General features: G+C 40.2%; 1 protein-coding gene across 2 annotated transcripts in view; it reads right to left on the reverse strand.

The window, feature by feature from the left end:
- The window catches only part of gpsm1b (G protein signaling modulator 1b), a 107741-nt gene that overhangs the window by 34488 nt on the left and 51140 nt on the right, over positions 1–22113 (reverse strand). The window lies entirely within an intron of this gene.

Genomic DNA, 22113 nt, shown 5'->3' on the forward strand with positions numbered 1-22113 from the left:
ATCGAATTGAACGAAGGCTGTGAAGTAAGGCTGAAACGACGCGTCGACGTAGTCGACGTCATCGGTTACGTAAATACGTCGACGCCGTTTTTGTGCGTCGGCGCGTCGCATATTTACGTCACACTACTGTCATGGCGGAGCGCAAAGCAGACGATGCGAGCGAGGGGAAAAAAGCACGCCAAAAGTCGTCAAAAGTGTCGGAGTATTTCAATAAACGGCCTAATAATGTTGTTGTATGCACACTGTGTCGAGCGGAAATGGCCTATCATAGCAGCACAACTGCTATGAACGAACATTTGAAAAGAAAACCCCCGACAGCGTTCTTGCCATCACCATCAACTAGTCAATCGTCCGCGTGAGTATACGTTGTCATTATTACACAAAAACATGAATGTGTCATTTGTATCTGCGTTGTAAATTCATAAACTAAAGCACCGTTTGCTCTGAGCGGCGCGTTTGGCGTGCCTGTTCAGTGTTTACAAAGACGCGCTCCTCTTTAACGCTGTGGAGAGGCGGCGGCGGCGAGCGAGCGGCGAGGCGGGGCGCGCCGGGAGCGACGCCGCAAGAGACAGGGGACGACGAGCGAGCGAGGAAGAGGAGCTGAAAAGCGAGGAAAGAAAGAGAAAAGAGTTGGAAGAGAAAAGACTTTGTGTAAAATTAAAAGATTGTAAACCTGGCAAAGCCGTCTGGCGTTCAGTCTGTCGGTCCTGAAAGAACCCCACGGCACAAGACGTGTCACAAACGCTAACGTTAATTAGTTGTGCAAATACCTTTTACAACATTAACAGTTACATATACTATGTACAAACCAACAATTAACTTTCACTTTAATCATACTATCATTGTTGTGTTATTAAGCAAAATAAGCAATACTTTTACTTTTGTTGAAATGTTTACACTGTACACTTTTTTTGTATTGGATGTTTAGCTTTATTTTTGCACATTTTAGCAAATAAGCAATACTTTTACTTTTGTTGAAATGTTTACACTTGTTACAGAATATTTCCGTTTTGCACTTTTTTGTATTGGATGTTTATCTTTATTTTTGCACATTTTAAAGCAAAATAAGCAATACTTTTACTTTTTAAATGCTTATACTATTCCAGAATATTAAGATTTGCACTGGATGTTTACTTTTATATTTGCACATTAAAAAGCAAATAAGCTACTTTTAATTTTGTTAAATGTTAAAAGTTTTAAATGTTTACATTGTTACAGAATATTTTGTCATGTTGTTGTCAATGTTGACTGAGTGGCCATACTTTTTTTTTGTAAATAAAAGCCATGCCTTTTGAAAAAACTGGCCTACATTTATTTTTTCCTCTTCATTTTAAATAAAAAAAATAATCGGTAAAAGGAAAAATAATCTATAGATTAATCGAAAAAATAATCTATAGATTAACCGATTAATCGAAAAAAATAATCTATAGATTAATCGATAGAAAAATAATCGTTAGCTGCAGCCCTACTGTGAAGATTGTGTATTTGATGTTAGAGGTATCACTCCTCTTTATTTTTGTTGGCCAAACTGTTGTACTGAATCACTGGGAGGCGTTGGAGAAGAACAAAGCTTGTTTATTAGACTTCATCAAAAGTAAACACCATGTTTTTTTACATTACTTGTGTTTTTTTCATATATTTTTTTTTCTTGCAGCCGGTGAACCTGGAGGGGGGGGTCGCCACATTTGTTGCCCCTTCCCAAGGTTTCTTTGTTTTCCCAGTTCGGGCTTTGAAAGTTTTGTAAATATCAAGAGAACAGTGGAGCTTGATCAAGGAGACAAAGTGTGCAGGGGGCCGGTGTCAGCGGTAGTACCTAGGCGGCTCCTCCAGCCACTGCACGCGCCCATTCCCGCTTCGCACCTCAGGCCAACCGGCACAGGCCTTGGATCCATTCTTGATACGTTAAGTTACGGATCTGACTTGCCAACTTCCCTTACCCGCCTTGTTATAACATGCCAGACGCTGTTGACCTTGGAGACCTGCTGCGGATAGGTGTACAGCCTGTGTTACATTGTACTTACAATTGAAAACTAGAGCAAAACGATTTAATAGGAAACATATACGGTAATGCTAATTACTTAAGATAAGTGTTTTTAAAAGTAAATTTTTTGGGCCTTTTCAAAAAAAAAACAATTATATATATATATATATATATATATATATATATGCGCAGTATATCACCATGATCCCATAGAGGACTTGATGTACACACTGCTAGTTCCTAACAACAACTATTCTTCTCATTCAGTGGTACCTGTGCTTCTGTTTTCCATGTGTTTTGTTGACAAACACCTGTAACTCCACTTGTAAAGGCTTAAGCGTGGCTTGAGGTCGGGGGCCATGGTGCACCAGCCTGCACATGGCCCGCTCGGCCCCCGATAGAGGACACGACTCAGTTGCCATCAGGATGATACGTTAACGCTCTGAGAAAGATAGTCACCAAAAACGCCACTTTCTAAAAGTGTCCACCGGGGACGGCGATGCTCTGAAACCCAAACCCTCAAGAATCGAATCTGCTTCTGAAGTCTGCCAGAACCTTCTACAAACAGACTGAGGGGATGATTCCAAGACGGCGCCGCTCCAGTTGTGTTTTTTGGCAAAAATGAAAAAACATTTTTTCAAAGTTAGAATAATCCAACTGAGTCCAAAAGTAAAAGCTGCTGTGCTACTTAGTGTACACCCTATCCGTTTCCAATGTGTAATTCCCTTTTTTTGATTCCCCTTCGCTGGCACAAGCACTTACAACTACTTTCCAGAGTGATCCAATGAGAGATAGCGAGTAAAGGGACAGAGAGAGACAGGACAGCTAATCTACCTTCTCAATAGTAACCATGCAGTGCACTAAGTGGCCCAGACTAATCCAACTATCTGCTGACTGGCAAGAATCTTATTATTAGGTCATCAGACATCCAAGACTCAAGAATGTTGAGGGGATGAGGGACTTTTAAGAAAAGGTCAATACTGTGTCTCAAAATGGGGTCAGCTAAATGTGTTGACCTCGAAAAACAAAAAAAAATGTTTGTGATTGACTCACTTTTTTAAGGACATCGGTATTGGGACATCGAGCACATGTCGAAGGGGAAGTGAAAATCAAAAAATCAAAAATAATTCACCCACCAGAAATAAAAATGGGAACATCCACATAGTTAGGAGGATAGAATTCTTTAAAATGCCTTAGTTAGGTGAAAATTTAAGAATTTTAAGGGGATGAGACCACTACTTGCAGACATCAAGAAGGGCAGGATAACAGCAACAGTAACCATTTTTACTACAGTACATGAGAAAGGGATTATACTATAGTACTGAAACTCATATACTTTACAGATGTCAGTGTACAACAGTATAAATGTACTACTATTCACTATAAAGTACTTAAAAACAGGGATGTTACAATATGAACATTTCATATCACAGTTATTGTGACCAAAATTATCTGTCATTTTCACGGTATTGTTTAACATGCTGAAAAAGTACTTATGCACAACACAATATATTTCCTTGGCAGAAGAAGCATGACGTTTTCCTATTTCAAATCATCAATTCATGTGTGCAATAACATTAAATAGTCCATTGCGTGGGAGAGGGCTGTCAAAAAGACACCTGATTAAGCAGTTTGAGGCATTTTTAGCGCACAAATTAAGACCAAAATAAAAATTATTGTTTTAAATAGAATACAACCTGAAATATTTTTTTCTGAGATGTATGGGGGCTCCTAGAAATCTCAACACACCAGGCATCTGCCTATGTTGCCTTGTGTAAGTTTTCCCCATGATCTTCTCGCCTGTCTTTGGATCTGATCTGTCTGTATGAGGCGAATACGCAGCACAACCTATAGGTTCAACGTGCACAGTTGAATAACTTCGTTGCTCAAACAGCAATGTGTTTATACAAATTTATATTGAGGTGTGATGACTATGTAATGGGGAAAGACAACACGTGCTAGTTTGCTTATCTAAGAAATGAGCAATAGCACTGGTTTGTGAGTTTAAAGTGCGGTTATTGTGGAGGTTAATTTGTGTCTTTATTACGAAAGCTTTTTTGACACTAAATTTATGTAACTGAATTTTTTGCCATTAAATTTTACATCAAATAATGCTGATTTTCAAATAAAATTGTTAGCAAAATGTGTTGGTTTGTTTTTTAAATTCAGTGCATAAGAAATCAGTGTGTAAAAAAAAAAAAGTGTTTTAAAATTTAGAGTATTAAATTCAATGCTGAAAAATTATGTGAAATAAATGTTCTGCTTTAAATCGCAAGACCTATTTCAGGTAAATTAAAACTGAAGCAATCGTACCTGTCTCAGAACTAGCCAAAGATGTGTCAAATTTGAAGTCACGTGACACAAGTCTTAAAAAGAGGCAGGTAATGCAGCACTAAATGCAGCCAGTCAAGGTAATCTGATGTATGTGCTTGGATCTCTTTTTATGAACATTTTAAACAGTTGAGGTTGCTGTACATTAGTGAAAAAAATATTTCTGTAAAAAAAGTTTAAAAGCTGACCACATGATGGTAAAAACACTCTAATGACTGATACTAAAAACGTTACAAAATCTCAAAAACGAAATACAATTTTAGTTTTTTGCTGAATAAGACACTAAATGTACATGGAAATACAGAAGGTTTACAGCATTAACAATGAACAAAAAACACTGAAAATTGAATATACATGAACGGTGGTCCTCGACTCTCCAGACCACTACCTTGAAAGACATATTTTATAATCAAGCAAGTACAACAAAGATGCAACAAACACGGCAAAACACAAACGCAGAGGGTAAAAAAGCATCTACGTACTCTATATCACTTTCGCGCAGAACTTGGTCGTACAAATCTGCCTCCGTCTGACACTTGCGTCTCAGGATTGCTGCTGTGTAAACAAAATCCGCCCACTCTTTGTGCTTGGTCTGGACGGAGCTGCTGTGACGTAATTTTTATGATTACCGACACTCAAAAGTGCAGATTCTAACCATTTCGTTTTGTTGCATTATACCCAGACAGCCCAGATAACTGCCTTTTTCTGCTTTGCTTTTGCTTTGCATGTCATGTGACTTCAAACTAGAGTTGAGTGGAGTTTGAGTTTATTTCGAACATGCATACAATTACAACATGATACATCACAGTTTCTCTTTTCAACATCTTCGAAAAGGAGTAAGAAGAAGCAGAGTTTACTTAAGCCTACCTCTTTTCCTTTACATAGCAGTGGCTAAGTTGTCACACTTTAGACCTCATTTAGACATGCGAGAAGTACTCACTTGTGTTGGCACTTGTCAGCTATTGAGATAATAATGTCTGTGTGTTGAGTTACTTTTAGTGGATATTAAATGTATACGGCTACACAAGCTGTACACTGACCAAACGTAATGATATAGTATTGTATTGATGCGGAGCAAAAAACATGAGGTTGCGGAACACGGGTGTAAATGCTAGGGGTTGTACAATGGCATTTGAAGTTTAAATATTTAGACAATACATTGATTGAGGTGCAAAACAGACAGAAGGAATGCTGAGACCTGGCAAGAAAAGCAAGGCAAGCGTACAGGACAAATACAGGAAATGGTCCATAGGAGGACTTTCACACTGTGACTTTCATTCTTGACATCCTTGGTCAGTTTGGGAAAACCATTTTCTTTATGGTCTAACAGAGTCCAATGCAGCAGTGACAGCCAGCTAAACTATATGGTGGAATGTGTAAAGTTTGAATCACAACTACTAATATAAATGTATTAAACATATTCAGGTCTTTACAGGCCTCTCCGCATGTTGAACTAAGAAACTGTGTGCTCACAGTGGTATAATCTTGCCATAATTACAGAGTGCCACAACCAGTTGTCCGGGAAACCACAGGAAAATTCTCAAGGAATGTTTTGTTCTCTCTCGTTCTTGATTCTTTTGTTTGCTTCTTTTTTAAACTGCATTTCTTTTAACATCAATAAAGCCAATCAATACATCTATCAGTGTCATGTGTTTTGGGAGAATCAACAAAGAAAAACAACATTGCCTCTATTGAAGAAAAGACACCCATCCATCTATGCATCCATTTTCAACCGCTTGTCCCGTTCGGGGTCGCGGGGGGTGCTAGAGCCGATCTCAGCTGCTTCGGGCGGAGGGCGGGTACACCCTGGACAAGTCGCCACCTCATCACAGGGCCAACACAGATAGACAACATTCACTCTCACATTCACACACTAGGGCAGTGGTTCTTAACCTTGTTGGAGGTACCGAACCCCACCAGTTTCATATGCGCTTTCACCGAACCCTTCTTTAGTGAAAAATAAAATGTTTAGTTTTTTTTCAAATTCAAGACAAAGTTATATATTTTTTTTTACTGGTGCACAAAATGAACCGTGCATGAACATCACCTCGTTCAAAGAACAAAACCAACACAGTGCATGAACTCACAACAATGACACACTTGCAAATCACTGTTGCCATATCCATAATCATCATCATCGGCGGTCATTCGAACGAGTATGACGATCCTCCTGGTAGGGGTGTATCCCTTTATGGAGGATGCCTGTGCGTGACTTTGTTTAACGTGGGGGGACTGGTGTACAGACAGTCACCACACGATCCTTGACAGAATCGGGTCAGGGTCCAGTGGCATGGAGTCCAAGACGTTGAGGTCTTCACTGTATCCCTGGCTAGGGGCCAGTCAGGTACGAGGCCTTTGCCAAGGGCCACCTGGGGTAACAGTAGTAAAGGGGTTAAACTCCTAGTGCTCCAAGACCCCATAGAGGAGCCTCCACTGCTGGATGCACTTTAACGTCATGCCCAGGACGTATCCATAATACACCGATAGGGAGAAGATTTTATTTACATGATGAGTCGGGTGTGTGACCTCCGCGGCGGAGGCTCTGCCGAACCCCTGAGGCCTACTCACCGAACCCCTAGGGTTCGATCGAACCCAGGTTAAGAACCAATGCACTAGGGCCAATTTAGTGTTGTCTTTGGCACATGTTTGTAAAATACAGCAACCACAGCGGAGGCAATATGATCATAACCAGGACAGTGAGTCATTCTACATATTTAGCGCAAGTGTGAACAATCAAACAGACCTTGACTGTGTCACCTAACAACTCAACAGCTGCCTCCTCTGTGACTCCCCACATAAAATATTCTGTTCCAGGTGAAAATGTCACCATTATTAACAGTATTGGACGGGTTTTTATCAAATTATAGCAGAAGTGTAACAATACGTTTACAGCCGTGTTGTTAGTTGATTATAAGATCAAGTCTTTAAACTATTACCATAATTTAACTGATGAATGTGGAGGATGTAATAAAAGTGGCATAAACGTGTAAAAATATTTTATCTGCTAATGTAACATGTGACGCCTCGTGCTAGCAGTTCCAGTTAGCACTTAGCAATAGGGCTGTCGATTGGTCGACTAAACAATTTATAAACCGTACACATATTAAAATGCTCAAATTTTTACATCGACTTCTAAATGCAGCTTATAGTCATGTGCTTACTAACAAAGATGACAAATTAATTCATAAATATGTATTTATACTGTAACTGTGCTGCTCATTCAGCTGTTAAAACAATTAAAACAACTAATAAAATGTTGCCCATTTAAAAGAAAGGAAATGCAAAGGTCTAAAAAAAAAATGCTAAAATAGCAGCAATGAAAACAACAAAAACAAAATTAACTTCCTCAAAAAGAAAAGCATTTCTTGATGTTTAAAAAGCTGCACACTTGTATATTGACTATTGATTAACTATTGGCAGTTTTAGCACTATAATAGACTCAATGTGTAGAATTATATATTTGATTAATTCTTAGAATGTTGGCTATTTAATAGATTGTATGTTTAATCTTATTATACCTCCGCATTGGTGCATGTCTCTGTGTGCGTGTGGTTGGCGTTTGTTTAAGTGCCTTTTTTTACGGCAGTCCTTCTCAAATATTGAGGGTGCAAAGCGATGCCATGGGGGGTGCACGTGACCTTGGGGAACATGCTTTTTTTTGCCTTACCAGAATATGATGAAGCGTATGTAACATTTGGCTTCACAACCACGGTGGAGGACGAGGAAAGACCAGTGGGTTTCCTTTAATGTTGATAAACTTACAATGTTATGCAGAGGTAGAGTTATAACAATTGTATTGACAAATTATACTATGTATAGTCACGGTGGAGAGTGGGGGGGGACGCAAAACATTTTTCTTTTTCCGCAGGGGGGCGTATCAGAAAATATTTAAGCACTATTTTACGGCATTGCAAATTGACGCTGCTTTAAAACTGAATTGATTGTATACAGTTTAGCTCGCTGACTTAAGCTTAAATGATAGTTATTTTTCACACAACTTGGGCTCACTTTTGTTAGCCAGAAAGCAAGGTAGAAGCTAACAGTACTCTTACCAAAGCTGTGTCCGCATCCTCCCTCCAAATGACATCATGTCTCCGCTTTAAATGCTCGCGTATCACAGATGTACTGCCATAAAAACAACGTCCGCTTTGCAAAATGAGCAAGGTACTCATGTTTCTAACAAGGAAATATCCTCACACTTTTCATGTTATCACTGGGGATGTTTTTGCGAGTTATCCACTTCTGGACGGAAAAACACGAGGGATGACGGCACGACTATTGTCAATAAACATACCGTATTTTCCGCACTATAAGGCGCACCGGATTATTAGCCGCACCTTCAATGAATGGCATATTTCATAACTTTGTCCACCAATAAGCCGCCCCGGACTATAAGCCGCGCCTACGCTGCGCTAAAGGGAATGTCAAAAAAACAGTCAGATAGGTCAGTCAAACTTTAATAATATATTGAAAACCAGCGTTCTAACAACTCTGTCCCAAAATGTACGCAAATGTGCAATCACAAACATAGTAAAATTCAAAATAGTGCAGAGCAATAGCAACATAATGTTGCTCGAACGTTAATGTCACAACACACAAAATAAACATAGCGCTCACTTTCTGAAGTTATTCTTCATTCGTAAATCCTTCGTCTTCGGTGTCCGAAGTGAAAAGTTGGGCAAATGTGAGATCCAAAATGGACGGTTCCGTCTCGTCGAAGTCATCGGAGTCAGTGTCACTGTTATCCAGCAGTTCTGTGAATCCTGCCTTCCGGAAAGCTCGGACCACAGTTGTGACCGAAATATCTGCCCAGGCATTTACGATCCACTGGCAGATGTTGGCGTCGTCTGGCGCTGCCTCCGTCTTAGTGAATGTGTGTTCGCCTTCTGTCATCCATTGTTCCCACGCAGTTAGCAGTCTAGCTTCGAATGCCCTGTTGACACCAATATCTAGCGGCTGGAGGTCTTTTGTCAATCCACCCGGAATGACGGCGAGTATTGAATTAAGCGCGTAAGCGTGTCTCTTAAAGTGATGTTATGAGCTAGCAAATATAACAACTACACTACCCAGCATGCAACGATAGTTACGAGCATGCGCGGTAGCCCTGAGAAGCGTTGTTGTATGCTGGCAGTTAGAATGTGGTTATGAGCACGCTGTGAGTAAACGTTGAGAACTCAGTTAACACGCCTCGTCTGCATTATTTATAATTAGACAGACAACACACTTAATAGGAGCCATTTTGGGGTCTTTACATAAACACACAAATGGAAATGAAACGTCACATATCCCAGCATGCACCGCGCACTTCTTCGTCATCCACTGTTCCCACGCAGTTAGCAGTCTAGCTTCGAATGCCCTGTTGACACCAATATCTAGCGGCTGGAGGTCTTTTGTCAATCCACCCGGAATGACGGCGAGTATTGAATTAAGCGCGTAAGCGTGTCTCTCAATGTGATGTTATGAGCTAGCAAATATAACAACTACACTACCCAGCATGCAACGATAGTTACGAGCATGCGCGGTAGCCCTGAGAAGCGTTGTTGTATGCTGGGAGTTAGAATGTGGTTATGAGCACGCTGTGAGTAAACGTTGAGAACTCAGTTAACACGCCTCGTCTGCATTATTTATAATTAGACAGACAACACACTTAATAGGAGCCATTTTGGGGTCTTTACATAAACACACAAATGGAAATGAAACGTCACATATCCCAGCATGCACCGCGCGCTTCCTGTTCTATGGGGGCGGGTGCTTACCTTGGCGGTTGCTTGCGTAGAAGAAGAAGCGCTTCCTGCTCTACCGGGAAAAAAGATGGCGGCTGTTTACCGAAGTTGCGAGAACGAAACTTCATGAAAATGAATCTTAATATTTATCCATATATAAAGCGCACCGGGTTAAAAGCCGCACTGTCAGCTTTTGAGTAAATTTGTGGTTTTTAGGTGCGGCTAATGGTGCGGAAAATACGGGTAATTGTCGGCAACACATTTATGACAGGCTGACACCTCAAGTTGATCTCTGAACGGCGCAAAGTACGAAAATGCTGAAATAAAGTTAAAAGTGCAACTGCTGTTAGCCAGCTGATACGAAAGGCACTGACGTCAGCTAGCTGCTGCGATGTTAAAATCTATAAAAAAAAAGTCCCGAAATTTTTGGTGTCATCTGAATCAAATGATTCTCTGGGCACAGGACACAGAGGGAAGCAACATTTGATGTTGGACACCGAACACAATGGGAAGCAAGACTTCATGCTAAAAAAATAGTTGATGACCAAAAATGCAAGCTTAGATCACAAAGCAGACATGGAAAAAGTAACAAGAGAAATTATAGAAGATTTGAGAAAAGCAACAACGGAATACAAAGAAGTCTGCAAGAAAATATAGAAAGTCTGCAAACTCAGAATAACATAAGAAGGGATTTTCAGGAAATGTGTCAAGAAGTGAAGATTCTCCAAGAAGAAATGATTGCAGTGAAACCAGACAACTTGCTGAAGAATATCATAGACGAAATGGATCAGGAAAAAACGAATGAATGGTGACCTTGTGACAGGGCACCGAATTAAACAGAGATCCTACGCGAAAGCTGTGAATAATGGAGGAGAACCAGATGAAATGGATGTTGCCTCAGCAGAACAGCAAGTAATCAACTTTCTGCAATCAAAGGAAATTGAAGTCGACATTAATACCATCGAAACATGCATCCCACTGAAGGGAAGAAACATCACTTCAGTCATCCTCGTGAAACTCGTTAACAGAAAATCTAAAATGGCAGTGTTGAAACAGGGAAAGAAGCTGAAGAGAACAAATGTGTACATTAATGAGCACCTCACAAAATGTTATGCTGAAATCGCCAAGAAAGCACACGACTTGAGAAAGCAGGGAAAAATTCTAGGAACTTGGAGCGCCAACTGTAAAAATTACATCAAGCTGAAAAGAGGTCAAGAAGCAAGAGTACCTTTTGTCTATGACATCAAGGACCCATCCATCCATCTTCTTCCGCTTATCCGAGGTCGGGTCGCGGGGGCAGCAGCCTAAGCAGGGAAGCCCAGACTTCCCTCTCCCTAGCCACTTCGTCCAGCTCCTCCCGGGGGATCCCGAGGCGTTCCCAGGCCAGCCGGGAGACATAGTCTTCCCAACGTGTCCTGGGTCTTCCTCGTGGCCTCCTACCGGTCGGACGTGCCCTAAACACCTCCTTAGGGAGGCGCTCGGGTGGCATACTGACCAGATGCCCGAACCACCTCATCTGGCTCCTCTCGATGTGGAGGAGCAGCGGCTTTACTTTGAGCTCCCCCCGGATGACAGAGCTTCTCACCCTATCTCTAAGGGAGAGCCCCGCCACCCGGCGGAGGAAACTCATTTCGGCCGCTTGTACCCGTGATCTTGTCCTTTCGGTCATAACCCAAAGCTCATGACCATAGGTGAGGATGGGAATGTAGATCGACCGGTAAATTGAGAGCTTTGCCTTCCGGCTCAGCTCCTTCTTCACCACAACAGATCGATACAGCGTCCGCATTACTGAAGACGCCGCACCGATCCGCCTGTCGATCTCACCATCCACTCTTCCCTCACTCGTGAACAAGACTCCGAGGTACTTGAACTCCTCCACTTGGGGCAAGATCTCCTCCCCAACCCGGAGATGGCACTCCACCCTTTTCCGGGCGAGAACCATGGACTCGGACTTAGAGGTGCTGATTCTCATCCCAGTCGCTTCACACTCAGCTGCGAACCGATCCAGTGAGAGCTGAAGATCCTGGCCAGATGAAGCCATCAGGACCAAATCATCTGCAAAAAGCAGAGACCTAATCCTGCAGCCACCAAACCGGATCCCCTCAACACCTTGACTGCACCTAGAAATTCTGTCCATAAAAGTTATGAACAGAATCGGTGACAAAGGGCAGCCTTGGCGGAGTCCAACCCTCACCGGAAACGTGTCCGACTTACTGCCGGCAATGCGAACCAAGCTCTGACACTGATCATACAGGGAGCGGACCGCCACAATCAGACAGTCCGAAACCCCATACTCTCTGAGCACTCCCCACAGGACTTCCCGAGGGACACAGTTGACACGGCTCCAACGACGACGACGATAATGGAGTCTGACGGAAAACAAACACCTGCATTCAACCCCAACACTACTATGTTCCAACTGCCGTATTTTCCGCACAATAAAGTGCACCGGATTATAAGGCGCACCTTCAATGAATGGCCTATTTTAAAACTTTGTTCATATATAAGGCGCACCGCATTATAAGGCGCATAGAATAGACACTACAGTAGAGGCTGGGGTTACGTTATGCATCCCATAGTTGAGGGACCTGTTGTGGCTCAATATTGGTCCATATATAAGGCGCACCGGATTATAAGGCGCACTGTCAGTTTTTGAGAAAATTGGAGGTTTTTAGGTGCGCCTTATAGTGCGGAAAATACGGTAATCACTAAACAAGAAGACCTAGATTCCGGAGCGCATCCACCTACACTTATAGAAATTATTGAAACAACATCAAAGACTGCTGATCAAGAAAAAATGGAACTGAAAAACTTTTGCAACAAAGACCATAAAGCAGGATTTGGATAATGATATGGATCCAGATACTTTTTTTTTAATCCCACATCAGTAATAATTGTTTTTATTATACAGATGAACAATATAATAACAACATTAAACATGATAACAAAATGTCTATTCATTTTAACAGCAGACGCGTGTACGCAAATTACAACAACATGAAGCACTTTCTACAACAATTCAACAAACCCTTCAAAGTGATCACTGTCACAGAAATATGGATCGATGATAAAAAAGGAATAGATTTTGATCTTGAAAGATATGAACTAAATTACATCAACAGAACCAACAAAAACTGAGGAGAAATAGCGGTGTAAGTGATGAAGAACCTGAACTACAAAGTGGTAAAAAAAACATGTCATTTGATATTATCTTAGAATGCATAACCATTTAAATATGGGATGACCAAAGCATATTTAATGTATCAAGTATTAAAACATTTGAAGACTGGATCAAGGCAAATTTTATAGACATTGGTCAAAAAATTATTTTATGTGGTGACTTCAATATTGACTCATTGAACCCGAATAAGCAAAATTCTATTGATGACTTCATTGATACAATGTATAGCATCAGTTTGTATCCTAAAATCAACACTGTGCCAAGCTTACTTATATTTTTACCAATGATTTTGATAACACTACAAATGGTCTACTTATGACAATAGTGATCGTCTGCCAATTTTCACAATATATGATGGAAACTACAAGAAGAGGAACATGGATGATAAAAAAGACATTTTGAAGACTATGCACAGAGAACATACCGTATGATTGCTTTCAAAAATGAGCTAAAAAACAAAATTGGGACAATGTGTAAAATGAAAATGATGATGAAGCATATGGTAATTTTTTAAAGACGTTCATAATACTTTATGACAAATATTGTCCATGAAAACAACTCAGTAGCAAGCAGAGAAATAACAATCAACCATGGATGACAAAAAGATAAAAAATGCTTGTAATAAGAATATATAGAAAATATAAAACAAAGAACTACAGAGGCAGAAAACAAGTACACAAAGTATAAAAACAAGCTAACTACCATGCTACGAACATGTAGAAAATAATTACAGTCAATTATTAAGCAGGAACAAAAACAATAGGGCGTCCCCAATAGCATTACTAAAAATGGCACTAAAAGGGACTTCTCAGATGGAGACATAAATAATGACGACATGAAGGAAATGGCTGAAAGCTTCAATAATTACTTTGTAAATATTGGACCAAAATTGTAGAAAAAAATTCCAGACACTGTTTCAACAGAGGACTTCAATGTTCCTCACAAAAGTGACAAGAGAAAATAGTTAAAATCATGTAAAAATGCATATGCAAGACTTCAATCGATTGTAATGGAATTGATAGGGAAACGATAAAAAAGGTTATTTAAGAGATCCCAAGACCATTAATGTATATTAGTAACCTATCATTTCAAACAGGCAAATTCCCAAACAAAATGAAAATAACTTAAATTGTACCAATTTATAAGACTGGAGACAAACACCAATTTACAGATTATGGACCTGTTTCTTTACTTTCACACTTTTCTAAAATTATTGAAAAACTGTTCAATAACTGATTGGAGAATTTCAGAAACAACTATAAAATACTGGCTGAGAACTAATATGGATACGGAGCTCATATTTCAACTTTGATGGCTTTAATCGAAATTACAGAGGAAATTGCCAATGCAATAGATAAACAGATACTGCAGTGTTTATGAATCCAACAAAAGCACTTGACACAATTAATCACAATATTTCAATAAAAAATTTTGAACTGTATGGCATCAGAGGGTTGGTCCTAAACTGGATTATAACCAAGAAGAAGCAATACGTGAAACTAGGCGAACACACGTCTACAACACTATATATATATATATCCTGTGGCGTACCACAAGGATCAATAGTAAGACCAAAATTGTTCAATCTTTGTATAAATGACATTGGTAAAGTTACAAGAGATTTAAAATGATGTGACAGTGTTTTGGTTCAGCAGAGAACACACAGATACAAATAATAACAGAAGAAATTAACACATTAAAAAGATAGTTTGACAAAACAGACTATCCTTAAACCTCAGTAAAATTAAAATACATCAATAATGAATAAAGCTAAATTTATATTGGACCAAAAATCACTTCATATTATTTACTGCTCGCTAGTGTTATCATATCCGAGTTAGTGTGTAGAAATATGGGGAAATAACTACAAAATTATGTTTCAGTCACTGACAGTGTTACATAAAAAATCAGATACAAATGTTGTATATCGAGAACAACAAACCCTTTATATAGTGAATCAAAAATACTGAAATTCCACAATATAGTGGATTTGCAAACAGCTAAAATTATGCACAAACTATAACCAGCTACCCAAGAATGTACAACACTTCTCCTCAACAAAAGAGGAGAAATATAACCTTAGAGAAAAACGTAGCTTAAAACATTTGTATGCACGTGCAACACTTAAAACCTTTAGTATATCTGTATGTGGGATTAAATTATGGAATGGCTTAAGTAAAGAACTCATAATGTAATAATATGATCCAATTTAAGAAACTGTTCAAACTCAGTTAAAAAAGTATAAAGAAGAAGAACTATGATAAACATTCTGAACCTATTGATAATCTTATTTATTTCACCATATAAAATACAATTTACTTCACTAATAAATATGCATTTATTAATGTTCTAATATTATTTATAGAGTATATTGCGAATAAATTGAGAACAGGATGTGAACAAGTGTTAGCAAATGCTGTGTAATGGAAAAGGGGTAAGATTAATTAAGCTCTACTTCTTCCTACTCCTTTTTGAACATGTTGAAAAGAGAAACTAGAAATTGTGATGTATCATGTTGTAATTGTATGCATGTTCAAAATAAACTTAAAACTCAATATACAGTCACTGTAACTTTGCATGAGCATAGCTAAGGCCCCGTTTACACTAAGGCCATGTCTACACTAAGTCGTTTAACCCCTTAAACGAATAATTATTTAGCCTAAGCCCCGTTTCAGTCACACTTACACGGGTAAGTCAGCCGTGTAATTCTTGAATCTCTGGCACTCAGCTTTGTATGGACTCATTGATCGTTTACAAAGTGAGTTCGGAGAGGAAGTGACGCCAGAAAAACCACACCCACACAGAAAGTGACACCAGAAAGCCCGCGCTCCACACAGAAAGTGACGCCAGAAAGAATGCGCCACAGCTAGCTTCATAACAAAGATGGAGGCAAGAAAATACATGGTGCACTTACCTGTGTAAAAAATTGTCCGAGGAGGGGGACCTTAAACGATGGATTAGTGTGGCTGAAACGGGGCTTAGGCTAAATAATTATTAGTTTAAGGGGTTAAACGACTTAGTGTAGGCAAGGCCTAAAGCACTTAGCTTTGTATGGACTCATTGATCGTTTACAAAGTCAGTTCGGAGAGGAAGTGACACCTGAAAGACCTCGCCCACACAGGAAGTGACGTCAGAAAGGACACGCCACAGCCAGCTTCATAGTAAAGCTCGGAGCTAACCACTGGAAATATGAAGGCGAGTCATCCAGACATACCCGTGTTTCTCCTTCTTCTACATGTACAGACGCTTGTGGAAATCACACATGAATACCTTAAAGGGGAACATTATCACCAGACCTATGTAAGCATCAATAGATACCTTGATGTTGCAGAAAAAAGACCATATATTTTTTTAACCGATTTCCGAACTCTAAATGGGTGAATTTTGGCGAATTAAACGCCTTTCTATTATTCGCTCTCGGAGCGATGATGTCACAACGTGACGTCACATCGGAAAGCAATCCGCCATTTTCTCAAACACAATACAAACACCGAGTCAAATCAGCTCTGTTATTTTACGTTTTTTCGACTGTTTTCCGTACCTTGGAGACATCATGCCTCGTCGGTGTGTTGTCGGAGGGTGTAACAACACGAACAGGGACGGATTCAAGTTGCACCAGTGGCCCAAAGATAAGAAAGTGGCAAGAAATTGGACGTTTGTTCTGCACACTTTACCGACGAAAGCTATGCTACTACAGAGATGGCAAGAATGTGTGGATATCCTGCGACACTCAAAGCAGATACATTTCCAACTGGACTGGACAGATCAGCTTTCAGGAAAAGAGAGCGGATGAGGGTATGTCTACAGAATATATTAATTGATGAAAATTGGGCTGTCTGCACTCTCAAAGTGCATGTTGTTGTCAAATGTATTTCATATGCTGTAAACCTAGTTCATAGTTGTTAGTTTCCTTTAATGCCAAACAAACACATACCAATCGTTGGTTAGAAGGCGATCGCCGAATTCGTCCTCGCTTTCTCCCGTGTCGCTGGCTGTCGTGTCGTTTGTCGGTTTCGCTTGCATACGGTTCAAACCGATATGGCTCAATAGCTTCAGTTTCTTCTTCAATTTCATTTTCGCTACCTGCCTCCACACTACAACCATCCGTTTCAATACATACGTAATCTGTTGAATCGCTTAAGCCGCTGAAATCCGAGTCTGAATCCGAGCTAATGTCGCTATATCTTGCTGTTCTATCCGCCATGTTTGTTTGTATTGGCATCACTGTGTGACGTCACAGGAAAATGGACGGGTGTATATAACGATGGTTAAAATCAGGCACTTTGAAGCTTTTTTTGGGGGGATATTGCGTGATGGGTAAAATTTTGAAAAAAACTTCGAAAAATAAAATAAGCCACTGGGAACTGATTTTTAATGGTTTTAACCCTTCTGAGATTGTGATAATGTTCCCCTTTAAGAGAAAGCGATTGCAGTTATTTCAGATACAACACTTCGCAGACGGCAAGAGAACTTTTGAATGTCCGGCCGGATTAGCTGTGATGCTACTTAGCGAAAAACTTTGTCCATTTGTCGAAGGAGAGACAAGGAGAATGCGAGCTCCCGTGGGTGTGATAAAAAAGGTAGCGTGTGCTTTGTATTACATAGCCGTCGAGGGAAAACTACGGAAAACATTGAATACATTTGGACTGGCAAAGCAGACTGTATCAGTTATTGTCCGCTATGTATGTCGCGGACTCAACGTCTCGGTCCAGAGTATATAAAGTCACCAAAAACGAATGGACAATGAAGGTGAAGGCAAAAGAGTGAGGAGTGTCCTGACCAGATATCTAGATCCCTGGATTAATGTTAAATATTCTTTATCACATTGTTTACGTGTCTAATAAAGATTTGATTAATCTATGATGTCTCAGGTGTGATTCACTACAATAGGGCCCCACAGCACACTGGATTCCAGTTAATTGAAATACCACAACACTGGATATTGTTCAGATAAGTTACATTTAAGAACTTGCACACAAAGCAACACTGGAGATGACGAGGACATGTGCATTTCCCGCACATGCGTATTAGGTCGCGTTGCAACGGCGGACGGAGGGGGGCGGGGGTCTTGAACGGTGGCATTGTTGTGTGTGGACACGGATAAGGTTAGGTGTGATTTACCTGGATAACTTTATCCGACTTAGTGTAAACGGGGCCTTAGTGAGCTACAGTGCTAACATTACACATTTTAAAAACGGCATCGTGCTTGATTATCTTGTTTGCGTATCCTGTTCATGAGGGAGGAGGCGTTTCCCTCAAGATATCAAAAATAAACATTAACTTTAAAAGTGACCGTTTGGGAGCATATTCTCAAAAGGAGCGCAAACAAGGTGTAAAAGAAAGTGAATCTCTATCCTCCTTCAAAACCGCACTAAAAGAACACCTCCAAGCAACTACAACCCTAGACTAACACCCTCCCCCCACCACATCCCACCGCCCCGAATTGTAAATAATCAAATGTAAATAATCAAATGTACATATTTGTTCTTGTGCTTTCTGAGCTCACTATATTCACTGCTCGCTGTACATATCCAACAAAGTCAGACCTACACTGTTACAATGTCCATTTCTCAGATGATAGAATGGTTGATGACTGAAGTACTGATAGCCCCAAACCCCTCCACGTCCCACCCCCCGGATTGTAAATAATGTAAATAATTCAATGTATATACTCTGATGATTAACTTGTGTGATGACTGTATTATGCTGATAGTATATATTTGTACTAGGGCTGGGCGATATGGCCTTTTTTTAATATCTCGATATTTTTAGGCCATGTCACGATACACGATATATATCTCGAAATTTGCCTTAGCCTGGAATGAACACTTGAAGCATATAATCACGGCAGTATGATGATTCTATGTGTCTACATTAAAACATTCTTGTTCATACTGCATTGATATATGCTCATTTTAAACTTTCATGCAGAGAGGGAAATTACAACTAAGTCAATTTAGCAAAATTGTATTTATTAAACAGTTATTAGGCAGTGGCACAAACATTCATGTCATTTCCAAAACAGAAAGTGCAAGATTGTCAGAGACATTTTAAAACAAGCTATTAGTGCACTTTTGTGCATGATGTCACTAAGATGACATATCAAAACAACACTAAATTAAAGTGCACTTTTTGTACAGAATGCCACTACAATAGTTTAAAACTAACAAAGTGCACTTTTGTGCATGACATCACAAAATATTTCAATAAGTGTCAAATAAAAATGAGCTGCATAATAGGAAATCAAATAGTGTATGTCCTTCACTATGTGGTAGGTTCCTGCGGACGTTATCTCCTTCTGTTGTTGACTATTGTTTTCATACAGTGTTGATGTGGAAATGGTTGCCTAGGCATTTTGTTGGTGTGGCACCGAACGGAGATGTTGACATGCGGAGTAAGCACTCTTCATTCTCTAGCGGGTGACTTTTCAAATGATGCTACTAGGGTTGCACATCTCTCTCTGATAGACGATTCGATATGCATCTAGATACACAGGTTACGATCCGATTAAAAAATGATATCCTTTTATTCCAGACCGATTCGATTGGATTCGATTCCGAACGATACGATTCGATTTGACGGTTAATATTCAAGACTCCAAATCCCCAAGCATTATGGCTTTATGGCACTGGCAAAAAAAAAAAAACAACAAAATCACATGTCAATGTATTTATTTTTAGACATGGACCAAAAAAAGTCTGGCTGAATTGTAGGATGGGAACTCCAGAGGTAAAAGTAGCACAGAATAGTAACAACAAAGTGCAATATTTCAGCCTGAGCATAGTTTTGAACACTAGAGGTAGGTAACAAAGATTCAATATTTCAACCTGCTGCCAGTGTACGTCAACGATGCTCGACACAATTTACAAATAGCATGGCTTCTGTCGAGCTTCCCTTCCTTCTTATAAAACCCAAAAACTTTCCACACTTTGGATTTCTGTCTCCCCGATGCATTGAAAATCTTTCTCGGTCCATTATCACCTTCGGTCAGACTGACGCTTTCGTTCTCCTCCTTCATTTTCCGTGTTGTCTCTTGTTTATCACTTGTGCTAATACTAGCTAGGCGGCTACCGCGTTTGGCGAGTAGCTTCAGCTCTCGCGTTGTTTTAGAGACGCTGGCGCATATTGTAATCTAGCCAACCCATGCAAAGTCTCGCGATAACCGATCCATGACTCTATAACCGATTCAGCTAGGAATTCATGAATTATTCGCATTGATTGAGGAGTCTGCTACCGATGCAGCCTAATCGCTCACTTGTTGAATCGAATACTCGGTCGCATCGGTTTATCGTTCACAACCCTAGATGCTACATATTAGCAGTAATGCCACTTTTTGCCCCACACTTGACAAATTACGGTTGTCTGTTCGACATATTCCCACTTGAAGCCAAACCACCGCCAGACGATGGACCCCCTGCTGTTTTTCTTGGGAATTAATTCTTCTTTCATTTGTTACCAGATTCGCACCTTCTTCCTCTCGTATTACCACTCGCACCACAGCTACAGTTTCCCATGTGGCTACCTCTCTGCTCCACGATGGCGTATACGTATGTCACGTATGTAAGAAGGTGCGCTTGTTTTATTGAGGAAAGACTAGAAAGAGTGGGAAGAGCCTGGAGTGTAATGCCAGCAGCTAAAAGCAACTGCGTGAGAAAATATACTCCAATATCACGATATAGTCATTTTCTATATCGCACAGAGACAAACCCGCGATATATCGAGTACCGTATTTTCCGCACCATAAGCCGCCCTGGGTTATAAGCCGCGCCTTCAATGAACGGCATATTTCAAAACTTTGTCCACCTATAAACCGCCCCGTGTTATAAGCCGCATCTAACTGCGCTAAAGGGAATGTCAATAAAACAGTCAGATAGGTCAGTCAAACTTTAATAATATATTAAAAACCAGCGTTCTAACAACTCTGTTCACTCCCAAAATGTACGGTAATGTGCAAATGTGCAATCACAAACATAGTAAAATTCAAAATAGTGCAGAGCAATAGCAACATCAATAACTTAATGTTGCTCGAACGTTAATGTCACAAAACACAAAATAAACATAACGCTCACTTTCTGAAGTTATTCTTCATTCATAAATCCCTCGAATTCTTCTCCTTCGGTGTCCGAATTAAAAAGTTGGGCGAATACGGGATCCAAAATGGCCGTCTCCGTCTCGTCGAAGTCATCGGAGTCAGTGTCGCTGTTGTTGTCCAGCAGTTCTGTGAATCCTGCCTTCCGGAAAGCTCGGACCACAGTTGTGACCGAAATATCCGCCCAGGCATTTACGATCCACTGGCAGATGTTGGCGTATGTCGTCCGGCGCTGTCTCCCTGTCTTAGTGAAGGTGTGTTCGCCTTCGGTCATCCATTGTTCCATTTCCGTGTTCTTCGGCATGACTTATTGCCTTAAGTTTAAATTCTGCGTTATACGCGTGTCGCTTAGTAGGAGCCATTTTGTGGTCTTTACAGATGTAAACACACAAAGGAAATGAAACGCAATACCCGCGCGCTTCTTCTTCTACGGGGGCAGGTGGTTGCTTACCGTAGAAGAAGAAGCGCTTCCTCTTCTACGGGGGCGGGTGCTTACCTTGGCAGTTGCTTACCATAGAAGAAGAAGCGCTTCCTCTTCTACGGGGAAAAAAGATGGCGGCTGTTTACCGTAGTTGCGAGACCGAAACTTTATGAAAATAAATATTTATATTAATCCATATATAATGCGCACCGGGTTATAAGCCGCACTGTCAGCTTTTGTGAAAATTTGTGGTTTTTAGGTGCGGCTTATAGTGCGGAAAATACGGTATATCGATATATCGCCCAGGCCTAATTTGTACCATGAATTTATTAACATGGACCACGACTTAATCAAGTTGAAAAACGGATTAGGGTGTTACCATTTAGT

The sequence above is a fragment of the Nerophis lumbriciformis genome, linkage group LG32 (genome assembly GCF_033978685.3).
Source record: "Nerophis lumbriciformis linkage group LG32, RoL_Nlum_v2.1, whole genome shotgun sequence".
Classification (NCBI taxonomy): Eukaryota; Metazoa; Chordata; class Actinopteri; order Syngnathiformes; family Syngnathidae; genus Nerophis; species Nerophis lumbriciformis.